The sequence below is a fragment of the Bacillus rossius genome, chromosome 2 (genome assembly GCF_032445375.1).
Source record: "Bacillus rossius redtenbacheri isolate Brsri chromosome 2, Brsri_v3, whole genome shotgun sequence".
NCBI classification, from domain to species: domain Eukaryota; kingdom Metazoa; phylum Arthropoda; class Insecta; order Phasmatodea; family Bacillidae; genus Bacillus; species Bacillus rossius.
In genome coordinates, this window is record NC_086331.1 from 7,273,844 (window position 1) to 7,286,709 (window position 12,866).

General features: G+C 40.7%; 1 long non-coding RNA gene across 1 annotated transcript in view; it reads right to left on the reverse strand.

The window, feature by feature from the left end:
• Positions 1-9,772, reverse strand: part of LOC134529063 (uncharacterized) — a 52,168-nt gene extending 42,396 nt beyond the window's left edge. The window contains exon 1 of the long non-coding RNA XR_010074452.1: positions 9,608-9,772. This is a non-coding gene — a long non-coding RNA (uncharacterized LOC134529063). The remainder of the gene's footprint in view (positions 1-9,607) is intronic.
• Positions 9,773-12,866: the final 3,094 nt, after the last annotated feature.

Below are 12,866 nucleotides of genomic sequence, written 5' to 3' on the forward strand. Positions count from 1 at the left end.
GTTTCACCGCTTAAAAATGGTGTATTTACTGGCAAAAGAGTGTCTCTTCAGTAGAATTTTATGAGTACAAGCAAAGGCTTTGTATACCCGTGTGCCAGCTTATTGGACCGTAAACAATACTGGCACTGTGTTGCCGCCATCCTTCTCCTGCCCCCTTTATTGCTACGGGAGGGAGAGCGGTGCAGTCCCAACTCAGCATCTCCCTCCACCCTTTTAACGGCCTATTATCCAGTATCACTATAAAATAAGTGTCTTAACCACAGCACAATATTATACACCTTTTTCCCCCCCTTCCAGTTGTTGCATTTTATTTTTCTACCTCGCGCGGCAAGATATTGTTTCTTGTTAATTCCGCCTATTAAAATTAGGATGCACTTTACAGTCATAACTACGAGTATGGGATACTACGAGACCTTCGAAGTTACGAGAGTTTTGAAATGCACCGTCAGTTTGACTACGTAAATAGTAATCCTAAACTAATCTGGTTTACGAGTGCTTCCTTGTTGGCTCTTTCGTAAGAAAGAGTGATTTCAATGGCATCTTCAACAATGAAAAATACCGTTAGTTGGAAGGGAAAAACGGTTCACGCAGTAAACAAAGGCTGCGGCTATGCTGGCGCTGGTAGTCCAGGAAACCAAGACTTAAAAAGGCACAAACCTGTGAAAAATTTGTCCAAAGCTGAATTTTTGCACAGTTGTAGATTTGACTATGCTTAATAACATACCGAAAGTTTACCGCTGTAGACCTTGTGCGTATCACCGAAAATTTGCATTTATGTCCTAGATGACAGCGACTTACAGCAGTCCATTAAAATGCTACCCATTTGTACAGTTTTTAATTTAGACTGTCCATAAAACTACCAAAATAATCTTGAGACTCTAATGCAGCCATTAATGTTGTAAAAAGCATAAATTGTTAATATTAAAGATTTGATATTAAGCGATTAATTCATGACATATTATTTTTTATTTTTGCCACTTAGATAAAAATACTATTTACAACAATTTGAAGAGTCCAATGCGAAAAATGTCCAAATAAATGTTTTTGGTTATACCTTTAGCTTTAAGACGGTATATTTATAAAGAGTCTAACGTAATTAGTTGGCTCATTAAAGCGGCCAGCACAAGAGCGTTGCAGTGTACTGCGGCCGTACTGATCTCTCACGGCCACCGCCGCGCCGTTCCAGCGCGGCATTGCGACACACTGCGTACTGCGACACTCATTCAACTGGGTCTTATTTAGGGATTACTTAAAACATAGTTAAATCATATGAGAGGGTGTATGTTACATGCAATGAGATATGCATTTTTTTCTTATATGAATGTTTTTTGACACAATAAAATTAACAATAAACGATTTCAGCTTGGAACTTGTAAATGAAAAACTCTAGAGGACCTCTGGTTTTATATCTGCATGGATTTATTCTGTTTCAAAATTTTTATTATTAAAAATAATTTTTTTAGCAACAATTTGTTTTTATTTCTGATACATCGTTTTATTTTCGATTAGAACAATGCAAAATTTTAACGTAGCCTGTATTCGACAAAATGAAAAATTATATATTTACTTCTTTAAAATCAGTTTACTACATAAAAATTGAATAAAACGATACATCGTAAATGTAAATGTTTTTTTTCTTTCACTTTTACAACATAATTCCTATAATAATAGGGTTTTTGTTCCAGAAAATAAATAAAACACGAGCTGTGTTGTAAAACGTATAGGTAGCATTACATATTCAGTTTTTGTTGGATTGCTAGTGGCAAAGAGCGGTGGTGGATGTTTTTGCAAGAGTTTGACCGTATTTTATGTCCCTACCTGTGAGAGGGTGTTCGTACCAGAAATCCTAACGGTTTAGGAAACTATCCATTCTCTGTAGTCACGGACGGGTGTGCTACTCGCGCAATATCGTCAAATATCACAACTTTCCGGGACGTTCGGTCATTTCTCGGTTAGCTCTGGTTTCACCATAGTAAACGGAACAAAATCTTGTCTGTAGTGATTTCATATTCCTATTACCGTAGTAGTATGGCGTTTGAGGACAAACCAAGTTTGCTGTATACTGGGAGCCTACTTAAAAAAAGTATTTATAGAGTTATTAAATTACTTACGAAACACAATTTTGTGGATCGTTTGGGAAATTATCATTAAGAACTTAACTGCTCGTTATTGGTGTGATCACAAGGGATCATCGGTAAACTTTTGACATGTTACTAAGAAACGTTTATTCTACAACTGTACAAAGTTTCTGCTTTAGGATAATTTTCCATGTTTCTTAACAGCGAAATTCGTCCCTTCCCCAAGCCGACTTCGGCAACCTCACAGTAGTACACACTACACGGCTCGGATAGCTTCAGGGGTCAAACAAATTGTATGAGACCCTTAACAAATATACCCATTTAAAGAAGAATAAATATGCAACAAAGTTTATTGAAAGCGATTTTCACGTAGGGCTCTTTATATTTATGTAAGATGTATTAACTTTTCCGTAAAATTGAATGAAAATGAATTTCTCAACTTAAACGATTTAAATTGTCTATTTTATATAAAGATGTTAAAACTGTGTACTTTTTATTACTATCCTCAGATACGACAATGTTTCTAGATTATTTTGGGTTCCATACTGTCAATCTACTCCATAAACTGCATTTGCAATATCCATTATTGTGGATCGTTGCAAAAAATTGACATTTTGGGCTTAACTGCTCGTTTTTGGCGTGACGCACAAGGTTTGCATCGGTAAACTTTTGATATGTTACTAAGAAACGTTCATTCTACAACTGTACAAAGTTTCTTCTTTGGGATAATTTTCCATGTATTAAAAACCTTTGTTTCTTTACAGCGAAATTCGTCCCGACCCGAGCCTACTTCGACAACATCGCAGTAGTATACACTACGCGGCTCGGATCGCTTCAGCGGTCAGACTAATTGTATGAGACACTTAAAAAATATACCAATTTAAAGATGAATAAATATGCAACAACGTTTACTCTAAGCGATATCCATGTTGGGCCCTTTAAGTTTATGAAAAAAGGATTTATATTTTCTAAAAATTGAATGAAAGTGAATTCGTTAACTTTAATGATTTAAATTGTCTATTTTAGAGAAAGATGTTTAAACTTTGTACTTTTTATCACTATTCCCAGATAGGGCAATGTTTCTAGATTATTTTGGGTTCCATACTGTCAGTCTACTCCATAAACTGCATTTGCAATATTCATTATTGTGGATCGTTGCAAAAAATTGACATTTTGGGCTTAACTGCTCGGTTTTGGCGTGACGCACAAGGTTTGCATCGGTAAACTTTTGATATGTTACTAAGAAACGTTCATTCTACAACTGTACAAAGTTTCTTCTTTGGGATAATTTTCCATGTATTAAAAACCTTTGTTTCTTTACAGCGAAATTCGTCCCGACCCGAGCCTACTTCGACAACATCGAAGTAGTATACACTACGCGGCTCGGATCGCTTCAGCGGTCAGACTAATTGTATGAGACCCTTAAAAAATATACCAATTTAAAGATGAATAAATATGCAACAACGTTTACTCTAAGCGATTTCCATGTTGGGCTCTTTAAGTTTATGTAAAATGTATTTATATTTCCTAAAAATTGAATGAAAGTGAATTCGTTAACTTTAATGATTTAAATTGTCTATTTTATAGAAAGATGTTTAAACTTTGTTCTTTTTATCACTATCCGCAGATAGGGCAATGATTCTGGATTATTTTGGGTTCCATACTGTCAATCTACTCCATAAACTGCATTTGCAATATCCATTATTGTGGATCGTTGCAAAAAATTGACATTTTGGGCTTAACTGCTCGTTTTTGGCGTGACGCACAAGGTTTGCATCGGTAAACTTTTGATATGTTACTAAGAAACGTTCATTCTACAACTGTACAAAGTTTCTTCTTTGGGATAATTTTCCATGTATTAAAAACCTTTGTTTCTTTACAGCGAAATTCGTCCCGACCCGAGCCTACTTCGACAACATCGCAGTAGTATACACTACGCGGCTCGGATCGCTTCAGCGGTCAGACTAATTGTATGAGACACTTAAAAAATATACCAATTTAAAGATGAATAAATATGCAACAACGTTTACTCTAAGCGATATCCATGTTGGGCCCTTTAAGTTTATGAAAAAAGGATTTATATTTTCTAAAAATTGAATGAAAGTGAATTCGTTAACTTTAATGATTTAAATTGTCTATTTTAGAGAAAGATGTTTAAACTTTTTACTTTTTATCACTATTCCCAGATAGGGCAATGTTTCTAGATTATTTTGGGTTCCATACTGTCAGTCTACTCCATAAACTGCATTTGCAATATTCATTATTGTGGATCGTTGCAAAAAATTGACATTTTGGGCTTAACTGCTCGGTTTTGGCGTGACGCACAAGGTTTGCATCGGTAAACTTTTGATATGTTACTAAGAAACGTTCATTCTACAACTGTACAAAGTTTCTTCTTTGGGATAATTTTCCATGTATTAAAAACCTTTGTTTCTTTACAGCGAAATTCGTCCCGACCCGAGCCTACTTCGACAACATCGAAGTAGTATACACTACGCGGCTCGGATCGCTTCAGCGGTCAGACTAATTGTATGAGACCCTTAAAAAATATACCAATTTAAAGATGAATAAATATGCAACAACGTTTACTCTAAGCGATTTCCATGTTGGGCTCTTTAAGTTTATGTAAAATGTATTTATATTTCCTAAAAATTGAATGAAAGTGAATTCGTTAACTTTAATGATTTAAATTGTCTATTTTATAGAAAGATGTTTAAACTTTGTTCTTTTTATCACTATCCGCAGATAGGGCAATGATTCTGGATTATTTTGGGTTCCATACTGTCAGTCTACTCCATAAACTGCATTTGCAATATCCATGATTGTGGATCGTTGCAAAAAATTGACATTTTGGGCTTAACTGCTCGTTTTTGGCGTGACGCACAAGGTTTGCATCGGTAAACTTTTGATATGTTACTAACAAACGTTCATTCTGAAATTGTACAAAGTTTTTTCTTTGGGATAATTTTCCATGTATTAAAAACCTTTGTTTCTTTACGGCGAATTTCGTCCCGACCCGAGCCTACTTCGACAACCTCGCAGTAGTATACACTACGCGGCTCGGATCGCTTTAGCGGTCAGACACATTGTACCAAGCTCTCAACAAATAAACTAATTTAAAGTTTAAGAACTTTGCAACTACTTTTATTTAATGTTTTTACATCGGGCTCTACGTGTTTTTGTAATACGTATTTTCATTTGTGCCCTTTTTTTCAGAACACCTCTCTTCTAATATTATTGAATAAATATCATACTTAGTCAAACGTAGTGAAAGATTTTTAAATTTAATCATTGAGAATAATGTTTTGAGTAAGTTTTGGTTTGCTATTCTGAAAGTATACTATAGTAATTACGTTATAGTGAGATATTGTTGAGAGGTCAATAAAGTATTATTTAGGACTTAACTTCTCGTTTTCGGTGTTCCGCGCAAGGTTTACGGAGGTAAACATTTCAAATGTTGCTAGAAAACTGGAATGTTACCACTGTTTTAAATTTCAGTCAGGAGCAAATTTTACAAAGATTAAAAATCTTCGATTTCGTGGGAGTGAGAGTGGCCACAGCGCTTGCGGCTGTGGCTCTGTCGCAGTGCGTAGACGACATTGATAAGCTCGGGAGTCTCTAGTTATCCTATAAATTAAGCTAGACTTTTGAGAGATATGTCCCTGTAAAGTTTAAGAACTATACAACAACTTTTGTAAAAGAAATATTTGCGTAAGACCCTTTATTTTTAAGTGAATTGTCTTTTTATTGCCTTGACTGATGTAAAAAAACTTATTTCATTAATTTAACATTTTTTTTCTTACCTTTAATATTAACTTTTAGAACTTTATTCATTATAAATGTGAGTAGTAGTGCTTTAAGATTATTTTCATACAGCTATCGAGAGTCTACGGTAAAAAGTGCGAAAATGGGAAGCATTTTAATGAACTGCTGCAAGTCGCTGTCATCTAGGACTTAACTGCAAATTTTCAGTGATACGCACAAGGTCTACAGCGGTAAACTTTCGGTATGTTATTAAGCATAGTCGACTCTACCACTGTGCAAAAATTCAGCTTTGGACAAATTTTTCACAGGTTGAAACCTTTGTTTCCTGGGCTATGGGTAGGGATGCAAACGATACATCGATGTTTTGAAAACATCGATGTATCGTTCATGAAATATCGATGTTAGCATCGATGTTTTGAAGAGCGATACATCGCCGATGCATCGACGAAAAAGTCCAAAAACATCGACATCGTTCATCATTAAATTTGCCCTAGTTTTTTATTTTTATAATATTTTGGCTATCATTTCATGAATATTTATTGAATATATAAAAAAACATTACGATACGACATTTAGTTTTTAAGATACAATTTTTTTTAAACTGTCTATACTTACTATAAAAACCTTAATTTTTAAGTAGGTAGGTATCATAAATGTTGTAAATACTGAACTATTTGGTTGATTTCAGTATTAATTTTTTCCAGTACTTTAAGATGTGTAAAATCAATTGGAAAAAATGAATACCGTTAAAAAAATTGTTTACATAAGATTTTTTTTTAAAATGTTAAAAAATATAGGGAAAAAGCAGCGAGACTTTATGGACAATTTCATAGCTTGTTGTACATACAAGCTATTGATTGGTACCGATACGGTCTCGCTAGCTCTATCGAGAAAATTAATGTTACATTTTAAACCTGCACATACACTTCATGCTTTTTCCCTATTTTTTTTTCAATTAAAAATAAATTGTGTAAAAAAATTAGTTATTTTTTAAATGATTTTGGACTTCGTAAAATACTGGAAAAAAATGATAAGGATACCAACCAAAATGGTTTAGCATTTACCTACTTTTATTTATACTTAAAAATGTAAGTTTTATAAGTATCGAAAATAAAAAGAAAGTTTCTTGAAAACTAAATGTCGTATCGCAATGTTTTTTGGATAAATAGATCTCTCACGATCTGTACTATTTACAATATATTCATGAAATGATAACTAAAAACATAACAAACAAGGGAAATTTTATTTTAAGTAAGCCTGTGTCTTAAGGCTGCAGTCTGCCCGGGCACACACACGGTGCTCAAGATATCCGAGTGGGGTCTGTTTACAAAAATCATTCAAGTGTTCGCTGAATGCTGAAAGGTACTTTTGAATTCGGATTAAGTTATTAAACTGTGTTTTTAGTTTTTTTTGGCTAAAAGGTGTGTTTTCAGAGTAATTTTTAGGCATAAAACAACCGATACAGAATCTCGAAACCACTTAATGGCAGTGCAGTACACCTTTATCTTCATTTCTCGGTCATATAATGTTACGGTCACCGGTCAGTTCTCTCAGTTATCCTGTGACGACGAGAAGACTGCGCGCCAGTCCAGAGGAGACACTGTGCTGAAGCACCAGCGAGCGTCGCGCTTATCATCCCGCCTCACTGACACACATAAACCCCGAACAGACGGCCAGCTTTACATACATTTAAATTACGGACATGCCCTTTGAATGTTTACCTTTACTTCTGCTAATGTTGTGAAGTTGTAGTCATTTAAATTTGTCCACAACTCTTTGAAATTTACTGAGAGCTGGTCAAGTAGTTCATGCGGATTTTTAAGTTTTTGGTAGCAGAATTTTCTTTTAGTACATGTTTTTGTTCTGCACGAGACACGACTGTAAATATGTTGTGGTTATTGTGGTCAGGAATCTGTAGTAGGTATGGTTTTTGGCTACATACTATAGTTTAAATCATTTTGGCATATTTTTCCTAATATTTAAAAAACATCGGTTAAAACATCGATGTATCGGTTGTCAGAACGATGTTTTTTGACATCGATGCTTTTTCGTTTGAACATCGATGTTCGTGATATCGATGTTTTTAAGAGCGATGTTGCATCCCTAGCGCTGGGGCTGTCGAGAAAGAATGAAGGCTTTTGGGTGATGGTGTGGGGGGAGAAAGGGATGTCTGGTGGCGAACAACGTGCTCCCTTTCTCTCTCTGTCTCTCTCTCTCTCACTCGGCGGTTTCAAGAAGCCCTCCCCCTCCCATTGTGTTACTGGCTGCTTCGGCCGGTAGAGGGTAAATTCCTAAACCACCCCCCTTACCACCCCCCCCCCCCCCCCGTGTGAACGTGTGTACGAGAGCCCTGTTCCTTTTGTGCGTGTGTGAGACCTCGTTGCGTGCGTGTGCGTGGCAAAAAAAAAAAAAACACAAGCACTCTTCATGTGTAGCTTTACAGGTTTTAATGATGCAATATTCCAATAGGTAAAGGAGGTAGAGGGACCTTTTTTTTTTAACGTGGCGGGGCGCTGTGTAAAGAACGCTTGGAAAGAAAATGAAAAAAAAAAAGGGGGGGGGGAGTTGAGCCGGAAACAGCAGTCAAGGCATTCCTTTTTGGTTTTAAAGTGTGACAAATTGACGGGTGAAGATGGCGGGGAACGAGGGTCTGAAGGGTCAGGTAAAAAGCTTTCTGACACAGCAGTAAAAAAAAAAAAAAAATGCGCAGCGCAGTCGCGGCGTAGCCACACCACGTCAAATTTTTTACAACTTCATAAAAAAATCAAGCACGGATAACCCGAAAACCGGATAATCCAGGCCCGGATAATCGAGAGTTTACTGTACTGTGAAATCATGTAAACGGTTTCCTAGCGCTGGATAGCTACATATTAAAAAGTTATTTGCTAAGCAACCTGAAAATGATTTTACAGTTTTTTTAATGTAGCTATACTTACCTAATATAACCAACCACCCACAATGTTTTAAAGTATTTCTAATTACTTCTTGCTAATTTTAAGAAAAGAAGGCTTGCCAACGTGAGTATTCGGGTATGTCCAGAAGGATGAGTGAATCGTAGTCTTCCCGCTGAACGCCGCATCAGTGCACATCATGAAAATTAAAAAAATTCCATATCTCCTAAAGTATTTGGAATTTCTGATCTCCGCCGGGTTTAATGAAAAGAGGAAGTTAAAGAGCACAGAATAAAGGTATTTTCGGAATTTTAAATTTTTTTTAACAAATATTGCCCAAATATGAAAATTTAAAAATTCAATATCTCCTAAAGTATTTGGAATTTCTTATCTCCGCAGGCGGTTATGAAAAGAGGACGTAAAAGAGCATATAATGAAAGTTATTTTATATTTGTACGATTTTTTTTTGGCGCTAATCCGTACACTACATATTTACCAAGCGAGGTTAAGTTACAATAGAATACTACTCTACAAATGCTTCGTTTGGTAAGAGAACATTAGTTATCCAATTCAGTTGTTAGGTTGTTTTAGCACAAAAGTTTTTCTTCGACTTACCTGAGTTTTATGGCACGGTTCTGTAACTATCGTACCTCTTCGAAAATGAATCCTAATTCGAAGCTAACTTATCCTCAGTTTTTAGGTAGGTACTGTTTACAAAACATAACCTTACATGCAGCTTGGGCCTTTACGAACGGAAAAATTAAAGAAACAATTCATTAATATTTATGTAAATTAATAACATAAACTTTTGCATAACAATACTTAAAACAAAGTTTATTTACGTCTTTGTTCATAATTATTATATAACCTTACCTTTAATACAAATATCCCCATGTTATATTTAAAAAGATTTTCTTTTAAATTTACTATATGTAATAAATGATACGAAGTTCCTGAAATAGTATTGTTAAAATTACTTGAACAGTTCATTAAAGCTAACTTCTCAACAGCTACAGGAAGAAATTTTATCATTCCCGGCACAAAAAAAAAATAGATGAGGATATCATTTATAGATGGAATCACCAACCTAACAGGGACAAAAATATATTTAAAAGGTGGCGAAATGAAAGAGACATATTATTATCTTTCTACGTATGGTAACAATTCAAATCCACTTTGAAAAATCTCGATTCGACGACTCTCCAATGCGCTGAAAAATATCACTTCTTCCTCAAAATGAATCGAACTTCATTTGTACTCAGAACAAAACTCGAGTCTTTTTGGCTGGACACGGCAAGTGGCACCACGTGTAATTTTAATAGGTATTGTTATATGTTATTATTGTAACTATACATTGATAAGTATTTATACTATTTTATTTATTGTTTGTAACTATAATATTTGAATCTGTCCTAATTATGTTGACGTCGACCCAAGTGTCTCCTCGGCTCCTACAGGCCGTTATGCCTCGTCAACATCCTCCCTTGCGATACGAGTGCACCATCGGTGACGTGCGATGGCCAGGGACGCACCCGCGTGCGCCCTAGCATGCCAGTGAGCTTCTTGGTGGGTGTAAATAAGTATGGTTTTTATGTATTTTTAAACGATCACGGGCCTCAATAATTGATTGTATATATTTTGTAATCATAACTAATTAACTGATGTGTAAATTCGCTGTTTGATTAATGTCTCGCTAAGTTGAGTAAGTAATTTTGTAACTTTTCTCAAATGTTTCGCAGTGTTAGTAATGTAATCGCAGCCTGGCGCGTCGCGGAGTGAGGCCTCTCCCACGCCGGCCGATTTCTCCTCCCCTCGTCCGCGGCCCGCGGGCATCGGCCCGCTGGCGGGCGGGGAAGGGCAGTGGTGTTCAGGGCGCGATCAGGGACAGACGTACACGCCGCTCCACGCTGCTCGCGAGGCGCGTCTTCTGAGCTCGTGGTCCGACGACAGTGTAACTTCACGGGTTGTCGCGGCAGCTGAGCTGCATCCGCCGAGTCGCTCACTCTGTTGAGTTTTACGTGTCTTACGAGTTACGTCACCAGTCGAACGTCCTAGAACGCGTAAGCGCAGTCACAAACCGCCGAACCTTTGCCGTCAGTACGAGACTTTTTACATAACGGACGGGACGGTCTCCCGGGAGTCCGGGTCGTTGCGGGAAGAGCGCTCGTTCCGCGACGGGTCCGCCAGGCTACGGCAGGCTCTCAAAACGATAATAATAGAGACTCGTGGAACTGTTAACACTGAGTTATCCTTGGAACTGCCTACCATTCCTCCTTCTCATCTCACTCTCCCTCCAGTTCCCGTATTTCCCGGTCCCGGCCACGTTGGACTGGACCCACACCTCACCGAGGAGAGCAGTACGGACACAACAGGACAATTACGTAAACGGGGAATCGGGGACCTAAAGCCGAGGGACGTCATTTGGCGCCCAACTAGTGTGGCCGTAAACACACACGAATGCACGGAAGCGCACGGAAGCACACACGGATGCACGTAAGCACACGCAGACAGGACGGAGGCAGGTGCGGCCGTGCGGCATGAGAGCGACGCGAACCCGAGACGTCGCGCCGGCGCGCCGGCGAGATATAACGCGGCGTGAGAGCGACGCGAACTCGAGACGTCGGCGCCAGATTACGCGACGTGGGAGCGACGGGAACCCAAGATGTCGGCGAGAATTATCAAGGCGCGGGAACGTCGCGAACCGGAGACGTTCGGCGCAAGATAACGTGATGTGGGAGCGGTGTGAACCGGAGACGGCGGGCGACGCGACAATGATCGTTGGCGCAACAGATAACGCGATGTGAGAGAGCCACGAACCTGAGATCGCGATGCAGCAAGGATCTTCGGTGCAAGATAATGCTGCGAGAAGACACAGACTTTATTACCGAAAAGCGAGACACTCCCGATATGCATGGACGATTTCCAGGAAGCGTAAGAGACATGGGCGGAAGCGGATTTTCCAGAGCCCGGCGAGAGCTGCGAGCACTTCGCAGATTATGAGTGCGGATTTTGCTTTTAATACCGGGCGTATGGTAGGACAATGTGCGGTGCGGATTCATGCCCCGGCGGGACATCTGATGGGCGGAACTGCGAGACGTGCGGGAATCTATGGCACAGGGAGTGTTCACAACTGGTCGCGCGAGAAGAGGAATGGATGTCCGGCTTTACGTGTGACCAGTGCCGAGCGAAGCTGTGTGTGGGTGTTGCCGCAAGAGTCTCGACCACGAGGATCGAGTGGTCACACTGGGCTGACGCCGCACCTGTCCAGCCCCTGTGGTACGACAGGCACGCGACGTCCGGGTGGATACGGCAGGCCGACTCAGACACGCCGCCCCTGACGCCGCCGTCCCCAACTGCCGTAGGGGCTCACGAGGGGCCTACGCGGTGCGAACCGGTTGTGCTGCCACAACTGCTCAGCACGCACGTCAACGAGAGTGTGCCACAATCGCTCTGCACGCACAATGAGGGCGTGCCACAACCGCTCATCACGCACGTCAAGGGCGTGCAACAACTGCACGATACCAAGGGCGTGCCACGACCGCCGCCACGCGGGCCACCTTGGAAGCGACACCGGTTGCTGCCGCGCTCGTTGCTGAAGGTGCCACGCCCCGTTCGCCTGTCATGCGGGCCACCTTGGACGCGGCGCCGCCGCCTGCTGCCGCGCGCGCCGCTGAAGGTGCCACGCCCCTTCCGTCTGTCACGCGGGCAACCTTGGATGCGACGCCGCCGCCTGCTGCCGCGCGCGCCGCTGAAGGTGCCACGCCCCTTCCGCCTGTCACGCGGGCCACCTTGGACGCGATGCCGCCGACTGCTGCCGCGCGCGCTGCTGAAGGTGCCACGCCCCTTCGCCTGTCACGCGGGCCACCTTGGACGCGACGCCGCCTGCTGCCGCGCGCGCCGCTGAAGGTGCCACGCCCCTTCCGTCTGTCACGAGGGCCACCTTGGACGCGATGCCGCCGTCTGCTGCCGCGCGCGCCGCTGAAGGTGCCACACCCCTTCCGCCTGTCACGCAGGCCACCTTGGACGCAACGCTGCCGCCTGCTGCCGCGCGCGCCGCTGGAGGTGCCACGCCCCTTCCGCCTGTCATGCGGGCCACCTTGGACGCGACACCGCCGCCTGACGCTGAAGGCGC